We start from the raw sequence: 25,813 nt of genomic DNA, 5'->3' as shown, positions 1-25,813 counted from the left end.
GATTAGTTTTCAGTAAAACACGCACGTACACAATCATCGTTCCGTCTGTAGCCGTCGTCGACGCGGGCTCAGGCCGTTGCTGGGCTGGACGTCTCCACGGCTGCCTGTAAATGCTTCGTGCCATTTGAACATTCGCAGTAAACACATCGCGTCATTGCGTTTCATCACAATAGTAATTAGTGCCTTGATAGGCTGCAGCCAGGTCCCTGTAGGTGCCCTATCGTCTGCTCGAAAATGCACCCCAAAAATGTACCAGCCCTCGAGGGCGTCTTGTGCGCATGCGCGCCGCGGCATCAGGCACGCCAGCCGCGCCATCCTGTAGAAGCGGCAGTTTTTTGACGCGCCCGTCATGGCCGACGTGCCGTGGCTGACATCGCAGACTTAGCCAGTTGCGTCGAAAACGTCGGACTATATTAGGGCCTTTAGTGCAAGGAATGAGTGCACTCTGAAGGTGCAAGACATTAGTCTGATCTCAAACGATGAGACATTCGGCATGGGAATGCTACCATGCTATGGTGATACTCTGCATGGTTGCAAGGCTCCTACATCACACCTCATGTTTGTGTTGTGCATAATACTAATATGCCAGCTTTAGGCCTTGTGCAAGGCCTCAATCAGTTTCTGCGACAGTTATGACACAAAATGTTTTGCAGAAATGACGCTCTCCATGAGATGAGTCTCAAGTGCAAAGAATGCAAGCTTCCAAAAGATACATGTGGTCACCTGGATTGGCTTTATTGGCTGATACAGTGTGGTCACAAAACATCTGCTTTCGGTCCACCAGGTTCGAGCTTGGATGCAGGTTTCCTTCTTCAGCTGCTCTTGGCCTGTTGGATTCGAGCTTGGATACAGGTTTTCGCTGTGCGACATCTGCAAAATGCAAAAAAAAAGCAGGACTATATTCCAAAATCCGAAAATTCAGCTGTCTTTACAAAACATTCTGAGAAAGGGGTAATTAGGTGCTCTATTTTTAATTGATAACAATTCAAAAAGTTTCGATTCTGAACTACAGAAATATGACGAACTGACACAAGAATACAGGCGTTCAGCATCAGTCCATCACAAAATCTAATACCTTAGTCGAACAGATATTTCAAGGGTCTTTGAACCATATCCTATCAATCAAAGACATCTGAGCACTGCTTCATGGAAAGCTACAATAACTAGAGTGAACAGAGCAGTCCAAAACTGGAGACTGGACTTTGAGAAATAGAAGTGTGCATTCTAGATATGGCTTAGCACACAGAGCTAGGAATAAAACCAAACCTGAAATGAAAGATTATGCAATTCTACATATAAGGTCATAGAAGAAAAACAAAATTGCACACAGAACAGTACGGAAAGTATATCATCATTGCAACTTGTACAAAAACAGTTGATAACACATCTTCAAAAGTGCACGAGCATTACTTGAGCCCAGCAGCGAATTATCAATGGCAATAGCGGGGTACAAGAGCTTAGTGAGATGATGGAATCTTTCAATGGTGATCGAGAATGCCATGTAGAAGTGGCACAACTCTCCCCAAGTTTACTAAAAGCTTGGTTAGGATTCATGACGGCCCCTCAGCCTTCCTTCCAATAAGGTCGAGAAATACCCTAACCACCCGAGGCAGTGGAAACAGTGCATAGGGATCAGGTTAACTGATATTCACAAACATGCCTTGACTAACACCTTTACTCCAAGCGGTCCTCGAGGCCCTTTTTTTTAAATGAAGCTCCACTTGAATTGCTCCTCGAGTGCATGAGAAAACAGAGCATCTATAAGTGGCAATGACACTACTATGGGGACACCTAGACTTCCACTTGCAAACATGGGGCATCGCAGCTTTCACACACTGTGCAGACTTCGTTCTACTGCGTACCAAGCCTTTCATGAAAGTGGATACAATAAGGATTCACAGACCCACTCTCTGAAGCATTGGCTCCGAGAACCTCAATCTGACGCGAAAATACTGAAACATCGTTTCAAGTACGACCAAGAAAAGCCTCCTAAGTTTCTGCGGCTGACGTTGAGCATGGATAACTATCGTCAGTTGCAGATTTCAATGCTGTAGTTGATCATCGCATTATGCTACTGTGGTGTAAACACATTTCAAGTCATCACCAGATACCTTAGCAACATTTCAGAGCACGCCGAGTGCCAAGTTGCAGAAAGCATTTGATGGCTAACAGCAAATGAAACATGTGCAGTGGTTTCTGTGAACCACTGTGGACAGTGGTGCAATCGTGGGGAATGTCATATTGTAAATAGGAAGACAGCGAGGTACCGGAGGTGCAGTTGTGCCATGGAACACCTGTGCTGCACACATCAATGGCTTTCTGATTGCCTCAAATATACTTGTATGTCTAGATGCAGTGCTGAAGGGGGGGGGGGGTCAATTCTGTCTTTTTAGCTGTGGAGAGATATTTGCAGTTGGTGGAAGGCATGGCTTTTCAAGTGCGCTTAAAATTAAAGCTCCTAGCTTGCTTGGAAACAGAAGCAGCATTTGCTTCTGGAAAGACAAATTTGTTGGCTTGGGTGCATGCGCTATAACATGCTTCTTTGAACCTCACATGTGCTCAACGCTCGCCGCTGAGCACTCAGAGGGCAAATATGCAACTAGGTCACTAGAGTTCACAGCAGTTCGAGCAGTCCTCAATGCCTAAATCCTGTTCTACATCAGCCATATGTCACTGGCAGTGAATGTTGATAGATGTGAATTGTTTTCAGCCATTTTTCACAGCTGACTTGTTCATGCAGTCTGCAAAACATATTTTACTAGGCTGTGACTTTTTTTTTTAACGTCCAAAAGCGACTCAGGCTATGAGAAATGCTGTAGTGGAGGACTGCAGAAATTTCAACCACCTGGAGTTCTTTAACGTGCACTGATGTCGCACCGCACATGGGCGCCTTGCTTTTAGTCTCCATCGAAAAGCGGCCGCCACAGCCTACTAGCCTGTGACTCTTGAGGCAGCTTGTGGATGCTGTTCACAAGGACTTGGCATTAGAAAATGAGCATGTTACACGCAGTGGCATGCACTTTCCGGGCCAAATTTTGGCCTTATGGCCCATTCGGTTGGAGGGACGAGAGCAGAGGTGCCGAGCAGTACAGAGAAGTACAGGAGCACGCCGAGCGAGGGTGTAATTTTCCTCCCACGGGAACGCTCTCTGCGTGTCGAGAGCAGTACGCCACGACCATTGTGACCGCACTTCCCTCCCCAGCATTCTCCGCCTACCTGCAGTAGCAGCAGTTGCAACCCGAGGAGAAGCAAACACTCCATGTAGAACTGCTTTGCATGCCTTTGTTCTCACAGCGCGGCGATCTGCCTCCTTTGGCCCTTTCGATGCCAGCAGTGACTCTCAAACCTGAGCAATGCTTTGCAGCCACCATTTAGAGCGTCACCGACTTGAGAAAAGAAAAAAGATGGTGCGGATACACCGCTTTATGTCATGTGACTTCCTCTACACTCGCTTTAGATGAGGGAGCAGCCGGGAGTGCATTCAGGTGCTCTCAGCAAAGGAAAAGACCTCCTCCTCTACCATTGGAAGCCAGTGATTCTACTCCGGCTCTACCACTGGAGGGCACCCACTTGTCTGAGAGCACTTTCGAAGTGCTCTCGAGGGCGCCTGCTCTCCCGCTCGAATTCGCCATTAGTCTTGCCCCGTATGCCGCTTGTGCTGTCTGGAGTGGAGAAATATTTCTGAAGGGTAAGTCGGAAGAAATGCTGAAAAGCATTCAAGAATCTGAACTGAGCCTTAAGTAGAGAAAAGACTGTTTTCTGCACTTTATGGAGCTGAGGTAGCGTCGAGTGGAGACATGTTTTTGAATTTGGCCACAAGGGTAAAATTTGAATTAAATATGTGTTGTGTTGTGTTTTATGGCGCATAAGCAACTCAGGCTATCATGCGCCAAGCACAAGGTATATTATGTTTTTTTTTTCTTTTTTAGAAGGAATGAGGTGTTAAGATATCATAGCTTGTTCAGGAAAGATGTTTCTTCTAAGAAACTAAAAACACATCAAATGTCTCTTCATTCTCTCCTAGGAGAAGTGATGGATGGAATGGTATCTGTTTGGTGTAAAATTGAGTGAAATGCTTTTTCCGTAGCTTTTCGAGTTTTTTACATGAAATTAAAATGTGGTTTATCGTCAGTCCATGTCCACAGTCTTCACATATGGGTTCATCTTCTTTTTTGAGAATGAAACTATGAGTAAGATGCGTGTGTCCTATTCGAAGGCGACATAATATTACCTCCATGAAGCGTTTCTGGTGACTGCATGACTTCCATTCTTCGACAACTGGTTTCACGACGTGTAGTTTGTTGTTTATTTCATTTTTCCATGAGGCTTGCCATTTTTCCCTGAGCTTTTTTTGTATGAATTTCAAAACATCTTTGCGTGGTACATTTACTTTTTCTATTTTTGCTTTTCGGGCAGCTGCTGCACATTCGTCAGCTGTCTCGTTACCTACGATTCCGACATGGCTAGGTACCCAGCAGAATTTAATTTTGTAACCTCGTGTTTCGGCTGATGTTATACAATGTATTATTTTTCCCACTAAAGGTTCTGTTGCATTTTTAGAGTGTAATGCTGTGATTAAGCTGAGGGAGTCAGTGTAGATTATACTCTTTTCAATATTGCATTTTATTATTTTTTCCACAGCTATGGATATGGCATAACTTTCTGCAGTGAACACTGATGCACAATTGGGCAACCTAACTGTTTTCTGGCGATTGTTTTCTACGACACCACTACCAACATATGAGGTAGTTTTAGAACCATCGGTATAAAATGTATGGTGGTCTTTGTATTTTTTCACTAATGTCAGGAATTCTTGTAATATGTGTTCGTGTGGAGTTTGTTGTTTGTCAAACTGTGTTAAAGCAAGGTCGCATACACAGGAAAATTTATACCAAGGGGGTAATGGATCAGGGCATTGTGCAATGTCGGGGAGTGTATCGAGTATTTTTATTTCTTCGCACATCTGTTCAAAGCGGAGGAGGAGGGGTCTGACTGCTTGCGGTTTGTTGTTGAACAGGGTTCTGGACGGGCACTTTGTTACTATGGGGTAGCAGAGGTGTGTTGGTAGCGAACGGATCTTAAGAATGTATGAACAAGTTAGCATGGTTCTTCTGTCCTCAAGAGATGGTTCGTTGGTTTCTACATACAGACTTCGCACAGGCGACGTCCTGTATGCCCCGGTCGAAAGACGCAGACCTAGGTTGTGGACTGGGTCTAGTCGTTTTAGGTATGAGGGTCTTGCGGAACCGTATACTATGCAACCGTAGTCCAAGCTCGAACGTACAACTGAACGATAAATCTGCAGAAGGCATGTCCTGTCGGATCCCCAGCGTTTACGTGATAGCACTTTAAGTATATTTAAAGATTGGGAGGCTTTCTTTTTAAGGGTGTTTATGTGGGGGAGGAAAGTAAGCTTTCTGTCGAAAGTAATGCCTAGAAAATTATGTTCGTGTTTTACTGGGAGAGCAATGTCATTGAGGTAAACTGTAGGGTCCACTTGCAAACCTCGTCTAAGTGAGAATAAAACGGCTATTGATTTCTGTGCAGAGAACCTGAAACCATTTCTATCTGCCCATGCCGCTAGTTTATTCACTGTTAATTGAATTTGTCTCTCACACGTTGATACATTAGAGGATGTGCATGCTATTTGTAGGTCATCGACATAGACTGAATGCATGATGGTCGTTGGGATTATTTTTACTATGGAGTTCATTTTTACTATAAACAGCGTGGTACTCAAGATGCACCCCTGAGGGACACCATTCTCCTGAGTGAAACGTTTTGACAGAGTAGCACCGAGACGAACTTGGAAAGAACGGTCGGACAAAAACTCTTTCAAGCATTTTAACATTCTGCCGCGGATGCCAAGGTCTCCCAGGTCCCGTAGGATTCCATACCTCCACGTCGTGTCATAAGCTTTTTCTAAATCAAAAAATACGGCAAGGCAGTGTTGTCTGCGTATAAATGCTTCTCGTACCGTATTTTCCAAGCGCACAAGATGATCAGTTGTCGAACATCCTTTTCTAAATCCACATTGGCGGGTGTCGAGAAGTTTGCGAGATTCAAGTGTAAACATGAGCCTGATATTTAGAACACTTTCAAACGATTTAGCGATACAACTCGTTAGTGCTATGGGCCTATAACTGCTTGGGGATGTTGGTGGCTTTCCATGTTTCAGTAACGGAACAATAATTCCAGGCCTGCGGTATTTCTCCTGACATCCATACCTTGTTAAAAAATTTTAAGAGTGCTTCAACTGAGGATTCAGAAAGATGGGCTAGCATTTGATAGTGTATTTCATCTGGGCCTGGTGCTGTACGTTTGCCGGAAGAGAGAACTGTGTTTATTTCTTGTAGTGTAAGGGGACTGTTGTATGATTCGTGAACGCTGCCAGTAGTAGGTAATTTCTGTCTTTCTGCTTGGCTTTTATACTTTAAAAATGATTCTGAATAATGTGATGAGCTAGATACCATGAAAAAATGTTCACCTAAAATGTCCGCTTGCTCTTGAATGCTTGTCTGGGTATTTGGGTCTGTAAGGAGAGGAACTGTAAACGGGGAGTACTTGCTATTTAATTTATTTACTTGTGCCCACATATCCTTGGATGTTATATGACTGTTTATAGAAGAGATGTAATGCTTCCATGAAGCTTTTTCAGCAGTACGACGTACATAGCGCGCTTTAGCTCTAGCCTTTTTGAAAATTAGGAGATTTTCTTGTGTGGGGTACCTGCGAAATATACTCCACGCCTTATTTTGTTTTTTCTTTGCCTCCCTGCAGTCTTTTGTCCACCACACTTTACAGTTCTGTCTCACAACTCCAGATGATTGAGGGATGGCTTGGCGTGCGGCGGCTAAAATACAAGAGGTAAATCTTTCATTTAACTCGTCGACATTAAAATCTTCGGCAAATAGCTTTCCTAAGTCGGCTTTCTCTTTAAAAAGCTTCCAGTCTGCTAAATGCAGCTTCCAACATCTTGGTTTGGTTTGAATTATAGATGGTGATGATGTTAGACTGATTGTTGTAGGTAGGTGATCACTTCCATGCGGATTATCTAAGACATCCCATTTAAGATCGCTAAAAACCGATGATGAGCAGAAAGATAAATCAATAAAACTCATTTTACCGGAGCTCGGGGAGCAGTAAGTGGGTTTTCCGGTGTTAAGTAAGCAGATATTATTGCACAGAATAAAGTCTTCTAAAATTTGGCCCCTCGTGTCAGTTTTTTCACTGCCCCAGAAAGAAGAGTGGGCGTTAAAATCGCCAACTACTACGCATGGATCTGGCAGTTGGCTGAAAAGGTCTTCGATATCATGGAGTGTTATTTTTAAGCGTGGCTCTATATAAATACTGCAAATTGTGATTGTTTTATACGTGATAAGTGTGGCAGCTACTGCTTCTAGCCGAGTTTGGAGCCTATGTTCACGAGCTGCAATATTGTTTTTAACTATGATGGCAACACCGCCCGAGAGCCTGCATGCCTGCTCTCGATCACGGCGGAAGACTTTGTATTTTTTAAGAATATTCACATGTAGAGGACTCAGGTTTGTTTCCTGCAGACATAAGGCCACAGGTGAATATGTTGCTAAAATGTCTTTTATGTCGCTTAAGTTATTAAGCAGTCCCCTGCAATTCCAGTTTATTACAAAAGCCATCTTAAGCTATACGAGTAAAATAGAGACTACGTTGTTTTTGGCCCCGTGATTCGGGGCTTGTCCTTTTTTGCACGCTCTAAGGAGTCCCGCCGTCTTGACGGCACAGGACTACCCTGTGTTGTCGTGTCCATCGCGTCCTCAGACACACTGGATGACCGCGGACAACACACCGGAACGCTTGAAGTAGGCCTCCCTGTGTGAGAAGAGGCCTTGGGCCCCGCAGACCTGGAAGGTCGCGAAGCCTGCTTTGGGGGTGGTGGAGCAGCGCCAGCTGCAGCCACCGTGGGCGCGGATGGCTCCACACCAGGGTCACTACCCGTGACCTGGGCGGGTGCCGAAGCACGCTGTGACGCTGCGCCCTGTTGCGTCACAACGGAGTAAGTTGGGTTTTGGACCAATGAAAGCCGCTTTCTCGCCTCTCCGAATGTAATGTTCTCAGTGACTTTTAAGGTTACAATTTCTTTTTCTTTCTTCCATGTTGGGCAGGATCTTGAGTATGCTGGGTGGTTGCCCTCACAGTTTACGCAAAGGTTTGGTTCAGTTTGGCAGTTGTCAGTGGCATGTTCATTTGAGGCACATTTTGCGCAGGTGAGTCGGCCTCGGCAGCTCTGGGAGCTGTGGCCATATCTCTGGCAGTTATAACAGCGACGTGGGTTAGGTATGTACAGTCTGAGTTGCAGCTTTGTGTATCCTACTTCTGGAAGGGTGCTCAACGCAAATGTCAAGATGATGTGCTTAGTTTGGATCTCTTTGTTGTCTCGCCTGATCTTGATTCGATAAACGTTGATGACATTTTGGTCTTTGAGTCCTTCGAGCAATTCTTCTTCGGTCAGAAACTTGAGGTCATTATCTGAAATGACCCCACGAACTGTATTGAGTGAGCGGTGTGGTGAGATTGTGACAGGGACGTCACCGAATGATGTAATAGCTGCTAGCTTTTCGCACTGGTGGTTGTACAGCACTTCTAAGAGGAGGTCACCATTTGGTAGCTTTTTGACTTTGTAGCCTGGACCTATTGTGTCTGTGAAAGTCTTTGTCACAAGGAACGGTGAGACTTGACGGGCAGTTTTTTCTGCTTGTTCGGAGTGAATGACATGAAAGCGGGGGAAGCTGTTTACATTTTTAGTGAAAAACTTGTTCGTCACATCGGTGCGCCCTCTCTTGGCGGGAGGGCGATCAGTTGCGGAAAGGGAAGAAGCCATAAAATTTATTTTATTGTTCGGTTATGGTACCAGCCACCCACCATGGAGTCCAACAAGGGGACGGGACAGGTGCCTAAAAAAAGCCCTGCCCACGCCAGCTGTATACCTTAACTATAACCTAATATGGCTCAACTCAGGGTAGTCAGCCACACAAGGTTAACCCTCGCCGCCGGGAAGTAAGGAAAAAACCAAGAAGAGAGTAGAGGACAGGAGAGTTGTAGGATAGATGACAGGAAAGTGAAAGATGGAGGGGAGGACAGGAAAAGGCGACTGCCGATTTCCCCCGGGTGGGTCAGCCCGGAGGTGCCGTCTATGGGAAGCGTGGGCCAAAGTGGTGTGTTGCCTCCGCCGAGGGGCCTTAACGGTCCGAACACTCGGCATCGGCTCAACCACCAGGATCCCCTTTTCCCCAGACACGGCGATGCCACGCACGGCTAAGCGTGGGTGCTCGGGGTCCGTGGTGTCGCACAAAACACACAAACACCTGCTTTAACAGGTGCCCCCTGCGGGGATTTGAATTAAATATTCCACATGCAAAACACTCATGTCCTAATGTCAAGTCCTCTGAACATTCAGAAGCAAACTCGATATTCACAGGCTAACAGAACGTTTCCCAGGCTGCATGAAAAGGCAGCTGTGAAAAACAGCTGAAAACGCTTAATGTTAGGCAAAATGTCGCTGCTGCTGTGATATTGTTCATGTAGAACATGACATATGCATTGAGAAATGCTGTGAAATTTAGTGACCAAATTTGTTTATTAAGATTTGATTTGAAGTTGCTGCTACACTTGATCTTTAAGCTTGCAGGGCTCAGGGGAGAGGGAAGAAAATATGCGTGCTTCTTCGCTACATATACACCCAAACCAACAAATTCAACTCGCTGATTTCAGCTTCCAAACAAAGCTTGGAGCCACAATGGTCACTGCACTTGAAAAGCCATGCCTTCTGCCTACCGTGAATATGTCTCCACAGAACAAGTGAACCAACCGCTTTGACAGCACCGTGTGTCCGTAGAGTACATAGTACCCTGATGTGACAAGCAAGCCATTGATGCCTGTAGCACAGATGTTGACATTGTTCACAAGGCTCAATCGCGCTACTAGTGGCCCCAGCTTCCTTTACACGTACTTCATCATCATCATCATCATCATCAGCCTGATTATATCCACTGCAGGGCGAAGGCCTCTCCCATATTTCTCCACTTAACCCGGTTCTGTGCTAGCTGCGTCCACTTGACCCCTGCGAACTTCTTAATCTCATCCGCCCACCTAACTTTCTGCCGCCCCCTGCTACGCTTTCCTTCCCTTGGAATCCAGTTTGTTACCCTCAGCGACCATCAGTTATCCTCTCTTCGCACTACATGTCCTGCCCATGTCCATTTCTTCTTCTTAATTTCTGCTAGAATGTCGGTAACTTGAGTTATTTCTCTGACCCACTCTGCACGCTTTCTATCTCTTAATGTTACCCCTACCATTTTTCGTTCCATAGCCCTCTGGGTTGTCCTCAACTTAAGTAGAACTCTCTTGGTTAGCCTCCACATTTCAGCCCCATAGGTGAGTACAGGCAAGATGCAACTGTTGTATACTTTCCTCTTGAGCGATACCGGTAAGCTGCTAGTCATAATCTGAGAGTGCTTGTCAAATGCGCTCCATCCCAATCTTATTCTTCTTATTATTTCCTTTTCGTGGTCCGGATCTGCGGTTACTACCTGTCCTAAGTAGACATATTCGCCTACTACTTCCGGTATTTCGCTACCTAATGTAAACTGCTGTTCCTTCCCGAGGCTGTTGAACATTACCTTAGTCTTCTGCATACTGATTTTCAACACGTACTTGCTAAGACCAAAAATGGGAAGACTGCAAAAATGGGGGGGGGGGAGGAGGCAGCATTTGTGTACAAAAGGGGGAGGCGGCTGCTACTTTCAGGCAGTGTCTGATGCGTCCTAATCTAAACATCCTAAGCATAAAAACATGCAGCAGCAAGCATGCAATGCATGTCTAAAGGTGTGCGTCCCTCGAGATATCTGCAGGCCGCCACCAAATGTTCTCACTACGTCTCTATAGCCAGCGCAAAACTGATCTGCATGCCCACCACCAGTTTTCTCTCAGTACCATCGGAGCGCTGTTTAAATTTTTTAATGCAAAACCATAACTAGCCCATTTACACGTAATTTCATCCGTGACCGTCGTTGGCTGCGTTGGTTCCGAAAAAGAAAAGAGCTATCACGCCATTGCTGAGCATAGAGCAGCTTAGTAACATAAGGCATGCGGCTGAGCTCAATAAGAAGGATCAGATAACATGACATTTGGGCAAAGCCTTTAACCTCAAGTACACTGAGTGGCTGCCCTTAGCTGAGATCGAAAGCAAAGCCAGCACAGCATCTATATCTACTGTGGCTGCATTAGCTGTGCATCACTGCCTACAAGAAGCGCAGTACACCAACTGTTTTCGCAGCCAGCGATACCTACTCTTGCTCGGCTAAAGTCAGTTTTGATTGATTTCCTGCTTAGCCAATGATGCCGATGGTGCTAGTGTGGTCTCTGATGGAGATGCTTGAAATTATAATGCGGCTGCTGATTCCTCGGTGCTGGTTCCGCAAAAGCCATTCTTTGCAGGCAGAAGCCCCTTATCGGAAGATTTAGGGCAGTGATCGTGCAATCAGAAAGTTTGGTCAAACATCTGAAGTCTTCTAAAAAGTCGGAAGGGTTGGCTGCAGGTATGTATGCAACATGCCTTCCCCACAAGTGTGTCCTTGTCTGTGGAAGCCACCAAGCAGAGCAAACTTACTATTAGTCCTCAAATTTGTACCGTAGCTCTGCACTAAGTAGGTTCTGAAATACTGCTCATATACAGCGACAACTTAAAATGTGCAGCACCACAGAAGTATGTGATGATCAACTACAGCACTGGAGTTAGTGATAGACCATGATTATGCCTACTTGGTGTCAGAAGCTGGGATGTCAGGAGGAATACCAAAGCCATACCCAGAAAAAATAATGTGCTAGAAGTTCTAAGTTAACCAGGTTTGACCTGGGCTGTCACTCAGCCGATGCTTCAGAGAACAGATCTGTGCATACTCACTGTATCCACTTTAGTAAAAAGCTTGTAAACCCGCAGAACAAAGCCCACAGAGAGAACAAATGATAAGATGTCAAGTGTTTACAAGTTGAGTGCCAGTCTATGAGCCCTCAAGGTCACATAACTGCCAATAAATGAAAAGCAGGCATTCAGGGCTACGTGGAGTTGAAGTCAATGTATTCTTATGAAGTCAAGATTTCCTGTCACTATACTCAATCTCACAAGCTGTCTGCTGCACCTGGCCCATTCGAGATCATATAGATTATAGTAGGTAATTGTGCTCTTAGGTGCCTCTCACCCCTTGAATTGGCCAGGGAGAAAGTAGGAGCACAATGACCTACTTGGACCCTTTGCAAAACTCAATGCGTCACCTATATTATATAGCAAAATCCTTGTGGGAGAATATATTTGCACATCTTGGGTGCACAGTCACGTGATACATGGGTGATGTAGCCTATATGTCACATACACATATCTCCTAGATTTTTTTTTTACAGAGGCATGCTGCTTAGTCAAAAGACGCGATGCACGGGAGTGTAGTGCGCACCGATTCTCTGCGTTTGCAATTTTTTGTTTTCGTTCTGTTTCTTCCGATAGTTTGGTGGAACGGCTGGTATGCAATGCGATGCGGGATTCTGGACTCGTGAGTCTGTTTTTTCACAGCATGTCACCGGGATGGTGCGTTTGCTTTCTGCAGTCTAAAAAAAATGTGCAAGAGTACTTGCCGTGTGCGGGGCTGCATATATATTGAGTACCAGAGTGAGAGTTATTTGCACACACGCATGCCCATACGTGCCCATACACATGCAGTTTTGTAGTGGCGCAAAAAAAAAGTAATTCTGTCAAGACAGAGCATCTTCTAAAGGGCACGTAAACTTTGACGTTTGGATTAAGCAATGGAATTATACAAGATGTTTCACATAAGGTTTGCTTTATGGGGTTTAACGCCCCAAAGCGACTCAGGCTTGTATCCCATGGGGGGCTTAACTCAAGGTACAAAACCAGCCCATGTGCGGACACAGAAGCAGTCAAACCTTCGGTGCTACAAAAAAAAAGCAAGCATGCACACTGCTCTGTGCTTTGCCGAGGCAGCTCCAAGCCATCACTCACTTGAAACCGTGCTGCCTGCGTTGGCCAGCCTGCCCTCCCCCCCCCCCCCCTCGATTCATTCATTTTTTCCGCACTGCTAAATAAAAAAAAAGAAAGCATGCATACTGCTGTGCGTTTAGCTCGCAGGACAGCTAGACTCCCCTCCCATTACCTCCACTCCCCCTTCCCACCCGCCACTCATTTTAAAGGACCAACATCCCAGCACCCTTGCGTCCTTCCCGCACAGACCAGGCAACCCTTTTCTCACTCTCTCCCAGTAGAATGAAAAAAAAAGCCCATGCAGGACATGCAGGAGTGACATAGGCACGTCACTTTTGTTTCAATAAGGTTTGGGTTGCTTTGACCTGAGCAGCAGTATAGGGAGCGCTCAAGATTTGATTGCTTCTGTGCGCAGCACGTTAGAGCACAGGACTCGATCGGCCACCCTTGTACCTTAAGTTAAACCCGTTGTGTGAAACGATAGTGCCGGAAAATTGTTGGTTCATAAGCTAAACCATATCTTTTATGAATTTACAACTTAACTTCAAACACCAACGTTTATGTGCCCTTAGAAGATGCTCTCAGTCTTGACAGTTATTTCTTTTCTGCCACTGCAAAACAGCATGTGTGTGGCGTGCGTGTGTGCAAGTAACTCATGCACTAGCCTTGCATGTTTTCATTACAATGAGGAAAACAAATGCACAATCCCTGCAGCGCACTGTGAAGAAGAACACTCTTGACTCCGTGTCCTTGCATTGCTCGAATACCACCAACGCCACTAAACCACCGGAAGAAAAAGAATGAAAGCTAAGCAAAAGATAGCAAATGCACAGAATCGGCGCTCACTCTAAATTCCCTTGCATCATGCTTTTTGACTGAGCAGCGCTTCTCTCTCAAGGAAAAAAAGAATACAAACTCCACAAGATATGTGTACGTAACACATAGACTATGTCACTGATGTATCACATGATTGTGCACTGAAGACATGCAAAAATATCCTCCCAATTCCCTTTGGGGTAGAAGTTGGGTGCAATGCTGAATATTTCTGTATCAAACCTCATGTTATGCACGAATCTGACGAGAAGCATGCCTTCACTATTGAAAACCAGAAGGGCAGAAGTGGGGGGGGGGGGGGGGTTATGAATATTGTTACTGAGTGGAGCAGGTAATGGATGTGGTCATTGTCACAAGAAATGTCTCCTGGCAGCCACCTATTTCTGCCCCCAAAACAGGTTTGGCCGCCACAGTGAAGGGGTTTGCGCTGAGCAGAGAAGCATTGCAGAAATATTCTGCCAGAAAAACCCCATACTTCATTCATGGTCTATGATTACATATGGCATAGTATTATCAATAACACTCCCCTGTTTTCTCTTTTCACTTTACATACAAATTATATTCGCACTCAGTTTAGCTACCAAAAAAGTGCAGGGGGGCCTTTTAGAGAGGAAATTTGTCAGAGCTGATTTATAAGAAAGCAGCCATCAACGGGTCTAGTTGAAGACAGGAAGACCAGAAAAATAACCCTCCAGAAAGGTCTTCAAGGAGTTCCAATTTGAGAAAAATTTATTCACAGTAGTTTTGCATAAATGTGTGAAATTTAAGAAAACAAAGACAAACATGCTGAAAAAAAGAAAAATTAAATAGGGACAAGAGAGGTGGCAACTGCGAAAAAGAGAGCCACCTGTAACCACGGTCTAGACGCATGCCAGGCTGTCACTTTGGGTTTATATTATATAGGCTCATGCTCTCTTCGATTGTTCCCTCTAAAGTGCACTTTTAGTTTTCATGTAGGCTTGCTTTTAGAGAAAAACCATGCAATTTTTTTGAGACTTTTAAGCAGCAAATAATTTCAGGAGTTCCAAAGCTCCTTGAAATAGTTCCTGAAAACCAAGCGTACTCAATGATATCAAAGGCCTGTGTAAACCACACTCCATGATCATCATATTGAAGGGAATGGCTTACCAGCCCAGCCTCTGGGGCCTGTGCCCAATAAAGTATGGATGCATCATGTAGAACTTATGAAATCAGCTGGTAATGACATCTGTTTCAAAACTTCTGGCTTTTCCTATCTTAAAGTAAGCTCGCATTTTCAGTAAGTAGCACTTTAGTGGATAGAATGCAGTAATTTATAATAAAAGACAGCTTCAGCTTGTCCTCAATGTCCTTTTATTACTCTAAAGCTGAACATGAGCTATGAGAGACATCAAGAAGGAGGGCTCTGGGTTAATTTCCAGAGCCCTCTTCCACAAAAGTTCTTCAAGCTATGCAGTGGCACCAAATGTGGGCAGGCAAATTTGCATTTTGCCTATATCAACAGGCCACAGGCACCATTCCACTCCGCATTCTCAAGCTCAACAGCCAAATGTCATAGCCAATAAGCAACGGCAGCAAGCAAAGAAAACACTGAAGAAACCTAAATGTCAAAATAAACATGAGGGGTCACAAATGCAGTAGTGGGTTAGGCAAATAAAAAACTACACATACTGAAAGATGTCTTCAGTACTTACATCAATGTCCTGCTTCTTGCCCACCACAGCACAGCACAATTCCGGCAAAGGGTATAGAGCTTGAAGGAGCCATTGCTTACGAAGCCACATGGAACTTGCTGCAAGGTAAAAAGTACCATGACCCAAGAAATTAGTGAAAACGTAATATGGTGCAACACGTACATGCAGAGGCTTTGTGAGCAAGAAATAAAGGCACAGAGTAGGAACACCACAATACTGTTTTTTTTCTTGAAATGATGCACGACATGCTGGTGCAGGTCACTGCATGAAATTTGCCTCTGCCTGCTAAATAATCTTAAATTATTATTTTTTAATTCAAAATTTCACTTTGGGATTCAATTAGTTGAAGGGCGATTGCCTACAATGCCAGAGAAGAAACAATGTTGACATCACCCGAGACATACCAACAGTGAAATAAAATAACTCCTTTCACTCCATCTCGTCGCCAGCCTGGCAGAAGAGCAAGTCAGGCATCACAGTGCCCCTAGTTACAAATAAAAAAGCATTTACTTGACCTTAACTGCAAGTGCATTTTAACAGCCTATCCATAATCCACCAGTTCCCACTAGGTTCGAGATCAGACAAGCCCTCCCTTTCTTTATGCTTTACATCGAGCGAGCACCTTAATTGGTACTGCAGGGCCTAATACATGCCTGCAACTACAATACTACTTTTCTAAGAGATGTGGAACTTCATTAAAATTCATTTTATGACCGAAGTAGCAAAGATTGTATTTTATCTTGAAAGAAGCAGCAAGAAAAAACAAGGGTATGAAAGGAGACAATACGGGCACTAGCTTACAACTAATGTTTATTGAAGCACACATGAAATATATAGAGAAGACGAGCAACAACGCAAACCACTCAATCACTGATAAGCAAAAAGCAAGACATGAATCACTAAAATTTAAGAACAGTTCCCTATCTAGATAACCCCAACTCACTGCATGGTAACATGATGGATGGCTCACTAACACATTCATTACCTAGTTGTAAAATATGTCTAGCTTCAATGATTTCTCAGCTGATTTGCAATGGATGACAGCCAGAATGTGCACAGCAGAAAGAAACTGAAAGCAACCAGTGCATTTTTACAATGGACAGCCAAGTTGACCTCTACCTATATCTACTCAAATGGAACCGTTCGGAAGTTTTAGTGATTCATGTTTTGCTGTCTGCTTATTGGTGACTGAGCGGTTTGCAGTGTTGCTTGGCATTATATATTTCTTATCTGCATCAATACACATTAGTTGCGAGTTAGCATCTGCTTGCTTCTTTTCACGTCCTTGTTTTTTCGTGCTGCTACTTTCAAGATGACACCTTACCAACTCACCCAAATTACATCCTTATGATTGTATTTTAGTCAGTGAAATTTTACTTCATGTGACACTAATCAACACACATGACCACATTTCATGGAACTTAAAGCCAATCAATGAGAGCCTCATCATAAAGCATGAAAGTTGGCTCAGATATGCAGCTCTCCATGCCAACACAGCTTGCACAGACATGATTTTCTGTGGTAAACAAAACACTGGGCTGCTGCAAGGGCGGTACAGAGCAAGCAGAGGGTGCTCTGACACTGAGAAGAAATGTGGCATTGAATCTTGCTGTACATGAAGGCAATGTTTTGGGGCTATGCAGCCGAGTCTAGGTACGAAAGAAAAGGAGAAAAGTTTCTGTCCCCTTGCCGTGAAGAGTGGTTTGCTCACTATTTAGGCTAGGAGTGTACTGGGCTGAAGTGAAGGGAGGAAGTTGGAGAGTTAATGCAAGGTCACTAGGGCTGAAGTAACCCACTCTACATGGCAAGGGGAAAGAGGTATGTTGCCTCTTCCTTTCTGCCTAACTTCAGCTGCATAGCCACAGTTATCCCCGAGTATAGTGATGAGCTACCGTGATCAAGACTTGTAGAACTGAAAACTGAAAGTAACAAAAGGGTATGGCATGATTAAAATATCTATGGTGTCCAGGTGAATCGCACGCTGCACTCCAGGGTTGCTGACTACGCATTTACTTATTTTATATTTAAAAAAAACAGTAGTTAGTGAACCATAAATATAATACTTCTGCTATTATCAAGATTCCACAGCTCTGTAAACTGCATGAAGAAAGTGAAACTCAATAGCTTGCACTGACAACTCACCAGGCACCCACTGGTGAAATAAAAGTGGAGCAAAATGTCATCTGCATTCACCACATTCATCATGAAGGTATTGCAGACACTAAGCATAGCTCACCATCATAGCACTTCTGATATCATATCCAAGCCATCTATAAAGCTACCTAGCTTGTTCAACAGATGACAACATTCAAACATATCAACAGATGACTTTTCAATGGTCATATGACTGACCAAATTCTCATGAAAAAAAAATGTTTATGACTAAATCAGCACTTTTCTCAGAGTTCACTGCATGGGAGTGAGTTCGTCAACTGCTAGTGTTTCAGAAAAAGGGGTCATCAAACTGTAAGTGACCTGAGTTGAGTTGCAAACAACAAAATTTCGGAGAGTGGTGAGGAGCAGACTTTGTGGCATTACGAAGGTCATCTACTAACGCTAACCGTAGGCAACCTTGATTTGATGACAGGGTTCAACATGACAAAGAAACTTAGACAATGAGGGTCAGCAATAGTAGGTAGCTCTGGATAATTTTGACTATCTGCACTTCTTCAATGTGCACTGACACTGTACAGCACATGGGGACTTAGCGTTTTGCTACCACCGAAATGTAACCACCCCGGCTCAGACCAAGCCCACGTCACCCAGCTCACTAGTCAAATGCCCTAAACACTGAAACCACCACAGTAGGGTGCAGGCAGCCTTGAAGAGGGTTACATTTGCAGGCATGTTTTGTACAAGCCAAGCTTATATAAGCTGGGTATGGCCAAGCTGCGGCTAATGAGTAGCATGAGGCTCCTTGCAAAGTGCAGATACCGACAGCTTGGCACCTGTCCACAACCCACCATTTGCAGTATTTCTGCCTCTACAGCCAGCTTCTCTGTTCTTTCTCCTTTAAATTCCAAACCACCTATTGTTTAGAATTCTTTTGAACAATGAAACAATATGCCACCCTTATGCACATACATCTAACAGAGCTGCTCACGACTGTAACCATGCTCATTCGAGAATTTCAATATGCTTGCTTTACAAATGGGGCAGTAGAGGCATATTAACAATCGTGGCATGAGTTCTTCACTGTGACCACCAGCTTTGTTAAATGAAAAAAAAAAAGTCATTATCATTTACTTTGCTCTTTGTAAAATGTTGCCTTTTTAGTCAAAAGTTCTCATTAAAGGTATGGCAGCAGTTGCGTAGGCCCATAGCTAAAGAGCTCACTGACATATGCCCGCATTGTATTAGCTTGCTCGTACATTGAACTGAGCCTTAGCAAGCTTCACGGTGATGCAAAGAGATGTTTGCCCATGCTAACATCTCGGCATTTCCATAATGGCGCAGATCAGTGTCTTCACTCTACTTGTGCTATGAGCATTCCTGTCATTAGCACATATTGAAAGTAAAAAGGATGACAGCAGGCAATGCGACATATGCCAGCAGAGACACGTTCACCTGCTTTTCCTCTGCACATACAGTGAATTACAATCCCAGAAGTGAAGTGGTCTGCCTGCTCCGCAAAAGAGCACCTGCATCCAGTACAGATTGTGTCCCCATTGCGTTTGGAACTCATGCCAGCGCAAGTAGGTGGTGCCCATGAACTGACAGAATTGCCTGTTATTCTGTGTGCTAGCCCGTGCTTCGTCTACACGTGCCAGCTGTTTTTAAACCTGTAATAGGTCTGCATTTCTCCCGCTGCTTCTTGGGATGGCATTGACATCAACAGTTTATGCCATTCTTTCGTATAGCCGAGTGCGGGCAAGCAGGGTAAAATTTCTTTGGCACTATTCTCAAATAAAAGGAAGTCGCAGTTCACCATTTTCACTGTTTCAGAGTTCAGGAATGGCTTTAAGATCATGAATAGCACATAAAGATGATTTCCGCACAAAATCTTCTAGTCACACTCCGAGCTGAGGTCTTTAAAAAAGATTATTGCATAATACTGCTACTCTTAGACTTGCTGTCCTCAAGAGTAAGCACTAGTTCATGACAGCAATTTGCATTCATAGCAGTGGCAAGTAATAATCATCTATTATGGAGCACAGAGGGCACAGTCAGCACAGCAGAGCATGCTACTGGAAATAGAAGGTGCAGCTGAACAAATACTCAAGCAAACTTCTAGCCGGTTCTGTTGATTTCGGAAGAGCAATCCACTGCTCCAGGGACCGATCTTGGCTCAGCAATCGCTCCCCATCTGCATTGGGAAGATGGGACCTGTGTTCCGGATCTGCATTTGGAATACAGTTACTCCAAAAAGAGCAGAAAATAATGTTCTGTAAGTCACTAAACCCTGTGATTGGAATTGACTATTAGTAAAGTCTTGTCATCTATCACCTCGATCTGCTCATAATTTAAGTAGCATTATAAAAGTCTGCGATTCTGCAGGAACCTCTGATCTCACACCAAGAATTCAGTGCCCATAGCAGGCACAACGCGCATCTAGAGATGCCAGGTAATGTAACTCGAAAGAAATGTTATGCTAACTCTTCGTTACCTACTAAGAGAGCAAACAGTATTTCTGTCATCGAACCTTCTTTTAAACACTATTTCATGGCAATGGCAAAAGGCATTTCGAGTCAACTGGAGGTCTAACCTAGTACAGTGGCGATGAACGAGCCCCTGAGCCTGCCATGTGCCAAGGCGTAAATGCACTTCACTGCAATGTACGAGTAAACAAGTGGAAGGCTGGAAGCTTGAACAATCTGTTTCCAGTAAACAGTGACGTTTGGGTGGTTAGGTTGGAATACCAAGCAAGCACTCTGCCCATAGCTTTATCTACTAGATTTCCTCTCAAAGGTATAACCAGCAAACAATGTCTGCAACTTAAGCCAGGAGTACAATCCCAGCATGTTCTGAATGTTCTGAAGACTTCGATCATCACATTTACTTTTTAATCATGCCAGTCACCTCAACATCAAATCAAAGCAATATATGTGGCAGCTTATGGAACCCTCGCACATACAAAACACACCGAGAAATGCAAGCCAGTCAGTCTAAAGGCAGCCTATCATCAGCATATTGTTCATGGCCTTCACAGGGCCACCAAGTTTGCTCCCTGACCACCCTATGAACATGCAGTGTTTGCACCCCAAATCGGGTTACAGAAAATGTGGCGGCTCTTTAAATGAAATAGGAGCAGTGCACCAAGAAAGGCAAAAGTTCGTCCCTAGCTCCCATTATGTCAACTGAAGAATGTGCAGAGTCAGACAAGAAATATAGATTTCTGAAAACATGTATTCTGTATAGAAATATGAGTGATATCTAGGAATCTAGGAAGATAGTGGTACCAGTGCAGTAAGCAGTCTGCCCCTTGTGCATCATGAAGGGCCAATGCTCTCGAACTTCCAAACCTTTTATCATGCCAAAACATGCTCACCCGATCAATTATGAATTGTGAAAGGCTACACACTCTAAGGTGGAAACAGTTCCATGCAAAAAAGTAAAAAGAAGCCAAATGCAGAATGTGATGTGACTGTTCAAACAATGTCTGGAAGTGCATGTGGCAACCAAGCAATTCATAAATGTGGTAGCCATTCATAATCTAGATCCAGACACAACACTAATTCCATATCAACATCTACCGTTGCTTCCACAAAACATGCATAAATTTAAACAAAAACACCACAACTGAATGATACTTTAAGCAAAGGCTTGCTTTGCTTGGAATTCTGCATGCACTCTTCATTTTGAAACTTGCATGAATTTCATATTCTCACATCTGTGATGAATCAGTGGTATACTGAGTACAGAAAAACTGCACATTTTGATTCACATTTCATATTAGAGAAGATGAAAATGGGGCATCTCAGCACTAAGATTTTTTTTCGCTTCATTTGTAAATAATTAAACAAGAAAATCAATACTATTGGTACTGTTGAATGCATAATTACCTTTACACCTTACTGACATTTCTGGACTGAAGGTCTGAGTTTGGTGTCTGTCATTTATATGCGCTTAGTAGTTTTTGGGGATTACTTCATTCACGACCAAAGTATGAAAAAGAAAATATCAAGCCCAGTACAGGCGAAAAAATTCAAAATAGCTCAAAACTTTTTTTTTTCCCCTTCTGCTACCCAAGGCTCGACAATAGAGTTTAAGTACGGTTGCTGCTGAATCATACTGCCATCGCATGTTCGCCGGCTCCATATCTCGTCATCCGCAATATTTATGGAACATAAGAATAATGATCTAGCCCTGTTGTAACGCAGGTAGGTTTTACCACTTATTCAATCCGTGTAGTTGCAACTGCACAAGCGCCGGATCTTCAACTGCAGCGCAACATAAGGCCCGGGTCGAGGCACTTGGAACTGGCCCATTCTAAATTCTTGCCGAAGGCTGAATTGCAGTAGGCGCCAGCATCGTGCACCCCGCAATGGTCTTACGAGTGATGATTTGTACGGCATATTCTACTCTGAGCGTGCAGCCCCTGGCACTAACTGTCTCTTTTCCTAGACACTGCAAACGCATTCACCCTTCCCTCGTCAAAAGCAAACTACCGTATGTTATAATGACATGCGCCTCTTGATGTTTACGAACTAGCGCTGTGTTGGCATGCATCATCAGTTCTGCGCAAAGTTTTTAGGAGAATGTACAGGGAAGATGGAAATTAACTTACCTCCGAGATGTCAAATGTATGCCGAGTGGTGGCCGCCCTCCAATAGTCCCGTCGTCAGCGTAGTGTTTGCAGTGAGAGCGCACAAAGGAAACGCACTACCTGTCGGGCACGCGAGCACACTTTTTGCACAGGTATGCACACAACCTTACCACGCTGCTGCACATCGCACGAGCTATTTTGTTGCGCTCTGTGCCTCGTATATCTCGAAATAAAGAGCCGCCAGCAGCAAGGCCCCCAACAACACACAAGAGAAAAAGGCGCGACGCCACCAACTCATAATGGCTACGGCTAGCACTTCGATCCGCTTCGGCTGCCTCGTCTGGTTTCGACTTGTTTCGGTTTCGGAAGTCGCTGACCTAACGACTTTGCTGCTCGCCGAACAGTGGCAAGCACGATGTCGGGCGTCTACGCGCTAACGCTGCATGTTTGTCGTGTATACGCGCCTGTAGTTTGTACATTCAAAAATTAGCAGTGCTAGCGAAAGACCACCGTGAGTTTCGCTTCTTTTCTCGCGATGCTGGACAAACTGCGTGCTTTGCTTGTCATGGACGTTAGGTTGACCGCGGTCTGTGGTTCGGCGAATCGGAGCTTTGGCCCAAATTCGTTGCCAAGTTCCTTGCGAAAACTCCTGTTCATAAACAGTTACAGTGGCAATTGTTTGTTTGTTAATATTGAAAGACTATACGGCGTTTTACAGATCAAGTGATTTGTTTGGAAACAGGAGATGTTGAATTGTGCTCGCCGATAAAGAACTGTGGGCGAGTCCAATTTGGCTCGCCCACTGTTCCTTTATGGGCGCAACATCTATTGCTGTCAGCTCAAACTGGTCACCTGAGAGCGATCATTTTTTGTGTGATATGTGCCTCACTACTTCAGTGTTTAACTATTGAATGGTGGCGAAATTTTTTAATGCCTGTAGCTTATAGCAAAAGCAAGGACAGTTGGGTGAAAGCCTGAACTCTCAATCAGGAAAGATATGCGATATGCAAAAATAGTTTACCGGTCAAGCTTCAAGTGAAGGCAGTGTGGGGTGTTTGCACGCTCTTTACTTCAATTAAGAAACTGACCATACAAATATTTCAACTTATCTCTGTGGCCTACAGCATACAGTAAAGAAGCTAAAGCATTCAAGCTGCTCTTTCCATGCAGCATAATGATTATGCACTGCTGGTGGAAACTGCACAACATATATTCGTGGAGTTGCACATGCAGCTTTCCTCAATGCATCTCGCGTGACGCAGCCTACAGTTACACTGAAAAATATGCCAAATAAAATACATTTCCTTGCAATATGATGATTCAGCATATATGTGTATAGTGTGCATAGCTTCAAGATGCAACACATACTGTTGGTATCGCCTCTCATAAAGTACTAGGATTTGTGTATCTCTTCATTAGTCTAAGATCACCGATTCAATCCTTTCTTTTTTTCTTTTTATTTGACATTGAGACGGACAACATTTGCAAGTGTCATTACGCAGCAGAAAGCTTCAATTCAGAGTAGTGCAGTTCAGCAAATTTTTGCTATAGTCTCAGGAAACTTAAAAATGGTGTATATAGGTGTAGATGTGCAAGTCAAAACTCAAAAGGCTGTAGGAGCTGTTTTGGTCAGCCTATCCTTGTGCTGAAAAAGAGAGTCAGGCTGGTTGGTTATAATGAGTCGATTGAGTGACCAGTGCTCTAAGATAGTAAGGGAGATAAAGAAGCAGAATTGTCATCTTCTCTCCCATCCCATCTGTTAGTGCTGTTCAGTCGTTTGAGAATTGTCTTTCTGTGGTCTTTACAAGTGAATATGAGCTCGTGAAGTTTAGTACTGGAGTTGGCTTTCACATTTCTGCTATCACATTTACTTTTCCTTCTACAGATGAAACTACAAGCCAGTTCTTCATACAAACTTGTGATGCCTAATGGTGGTAATAGTGTGCAGTTATAGTGAGTTGTCTCCATTCATATGCAAAACACAATGTAAGGGAGATTTTGATCACCAGTTTGACCGTCATCTGCTTGGCAGGCAACACATCAATGTTGTGCACACAGCCTTTGTCGTGCATCTATGGCTGCGTCCAACTTTTAGAAACGAGCGGTTGAAAGAGAAGCAACTGATGCTATTAGATCTAGTTGAAGTATCTCGCTTTTGACATTGCTTTACAGTAAGCTTGATATGTCGAGTAGTTGTTGCTCAGCGTGCATGTTGTCATATAAAGATTTCTGCATAATGAATGGAAACAAGCACTTTTCTACTAATGTTGAAAATGTGCTGCAAGCCAAGACCAAAATTGTGAAATATGAAAAAGTGTACCTGTCGCAAATAATCATGAAGTAATCATTATATGAAAGCTCTAACTTTGACCTCTTTCATATTGGAAGGACCTACACAGTCTCAACGACTAATTTTTTAGCATGCAAGCATGTACATGGCCACGTAGTTTGCATGCTCTCTTAGAGCATCTGTTCACGCACTGCCTCCATGTGCTTCTACAAGCTCGCACAAATACGTGACCAGCTCATTCTCATTCAATCTTGCACAGTGGCTGTGCGTGCTTCTGTGAGCTCGCTCGTGGGCTCATTCAAACTCACAAGAACTTGTACAATCTCATGCGTTCCTGCACAGTGGCTCTACGTGCTCTCATAAATCCACGTTTAATCTACCAAGAACTCACATATTCTTATACATTCTCATTCCCTCTCACACTTTCTTGTACAGCTCACATACAATTTTTTCAGTAGGGTAGCTCCGGAAGTGTTCCCTTTGGCCTTCTGACGCGGATCAGGAAAGGCGGCCAGGGGACCCAGCAGGAACTTGTGCACAATGCACGTGTCATCTGGGCTGCTAAGCGCCGCGGGGAGCCGGAACGTCGGCTGGAGGCTGTAGAGGCTGTTAGTGCACGCCCGACGATCCAGTTTTAAGAGTGCACGTTTCTAAACCTTCAGTGGCGCCCAAGGTGCTTTTGTTGCGCGTGTGTTTTCGTACAAGCGAATCCACCATAGTTTGTATAATCTGATCATTTCAGCGGCAATACATACGTGCGGCGACAGGATGTACGTTCTGACAGCGTCTGAGAAAAGTGGTTTTCTCAACACTGAGATAGAGTGCATAGTGCACAAATGGAAACAGAACCGTTCTATCTGTCACATGGCCAAATACAACAAGCATACAAATTACGTGGAAGAACGACACTACTACGAAAAGATACATTTTACGACCTGTAATCACTCTTATTATTGGAAGGTAAACAATCTTGACAATGATATATTGTCATGTAGCTCTAAAAGAAAGTCGCACAGTCCTCGGATAGTAACGGTCCAATACCTGGATCCAGGCAAGCACAGTCAGCAAACGCCGCCGAAGAACGCTAGCATGAGTCCGACGTCATCGTATTTTTATGAGAGCCGTGCGCCAGCTGGCAACGCTAGGTGGCATTATTCCCCTTCCGGAAGAAAGACATCACAGTGGTGCCACGAGCATGGTAGGGACACTAGGTTCCAATTTAAAAAAATCAAAGGGAGAAAAACGGGCCACTCAAAACGGTGGCCGGCGAAGCCGTTACCGTGTGT

At 44.2% G+C, this 25,813-nt stretch overlaps 1 long non-coding RNA gene across 4 annotated transcripts; it reads right to left on the bottom strand.

Annotated features, from left to right (window-relative positions):
- Window positions 1-710: 710 nt before the first annotated feature.
- On the bottom strand, window positions 711-22,845 carry LOC146172180 (uncharacterized). Of its 4 annotated transcripts, none has more exons than XR_014702573.1 (4): window positions 22,259-22,845; window positions 19,750-19,890; window positions 15,532-15,629; window positions 711-870 (listed from the first exon to the last, which is right to left on the bottom strand). It is a non-coding gene; the product is annotated as an uncharacterized LOC146172180 (long non-coding RNA). The 4 variants fall into 4 exon arrangements; XR_014702572.1 differs by having other exon boundaries at window positions 19,750-19,870; XR_014702574.1 differs by having other exon boundaries at window positions 19,750-19,837.
- Between the last annotated feature and the right edge of the window lie 2,968 nt (window positions 22,846-25,813).

The sequence above is a fragment of the Amblyomma maculatum genome, unplaced genomic scaffold, assembly GCF_055883805.1.
Source record: "Amblyomma maculatum isolate TAMU_Amacu unplaced genomic scaffold, ASM5588380v1 scaffold_13, whole genome shotgun sequence".
Lineage (NCBI taxonomy): Eukaryota > Metazoa > Arthropoda > Arachnida > Ixodida > Ixodidae > Amblyomma > Amblyomma maculatum.
The sequence above is the reverse complement of the archived record's forward strand: the minus strand, read 5'-3'. Positions and strand labels throughout refer to the sequence as shown.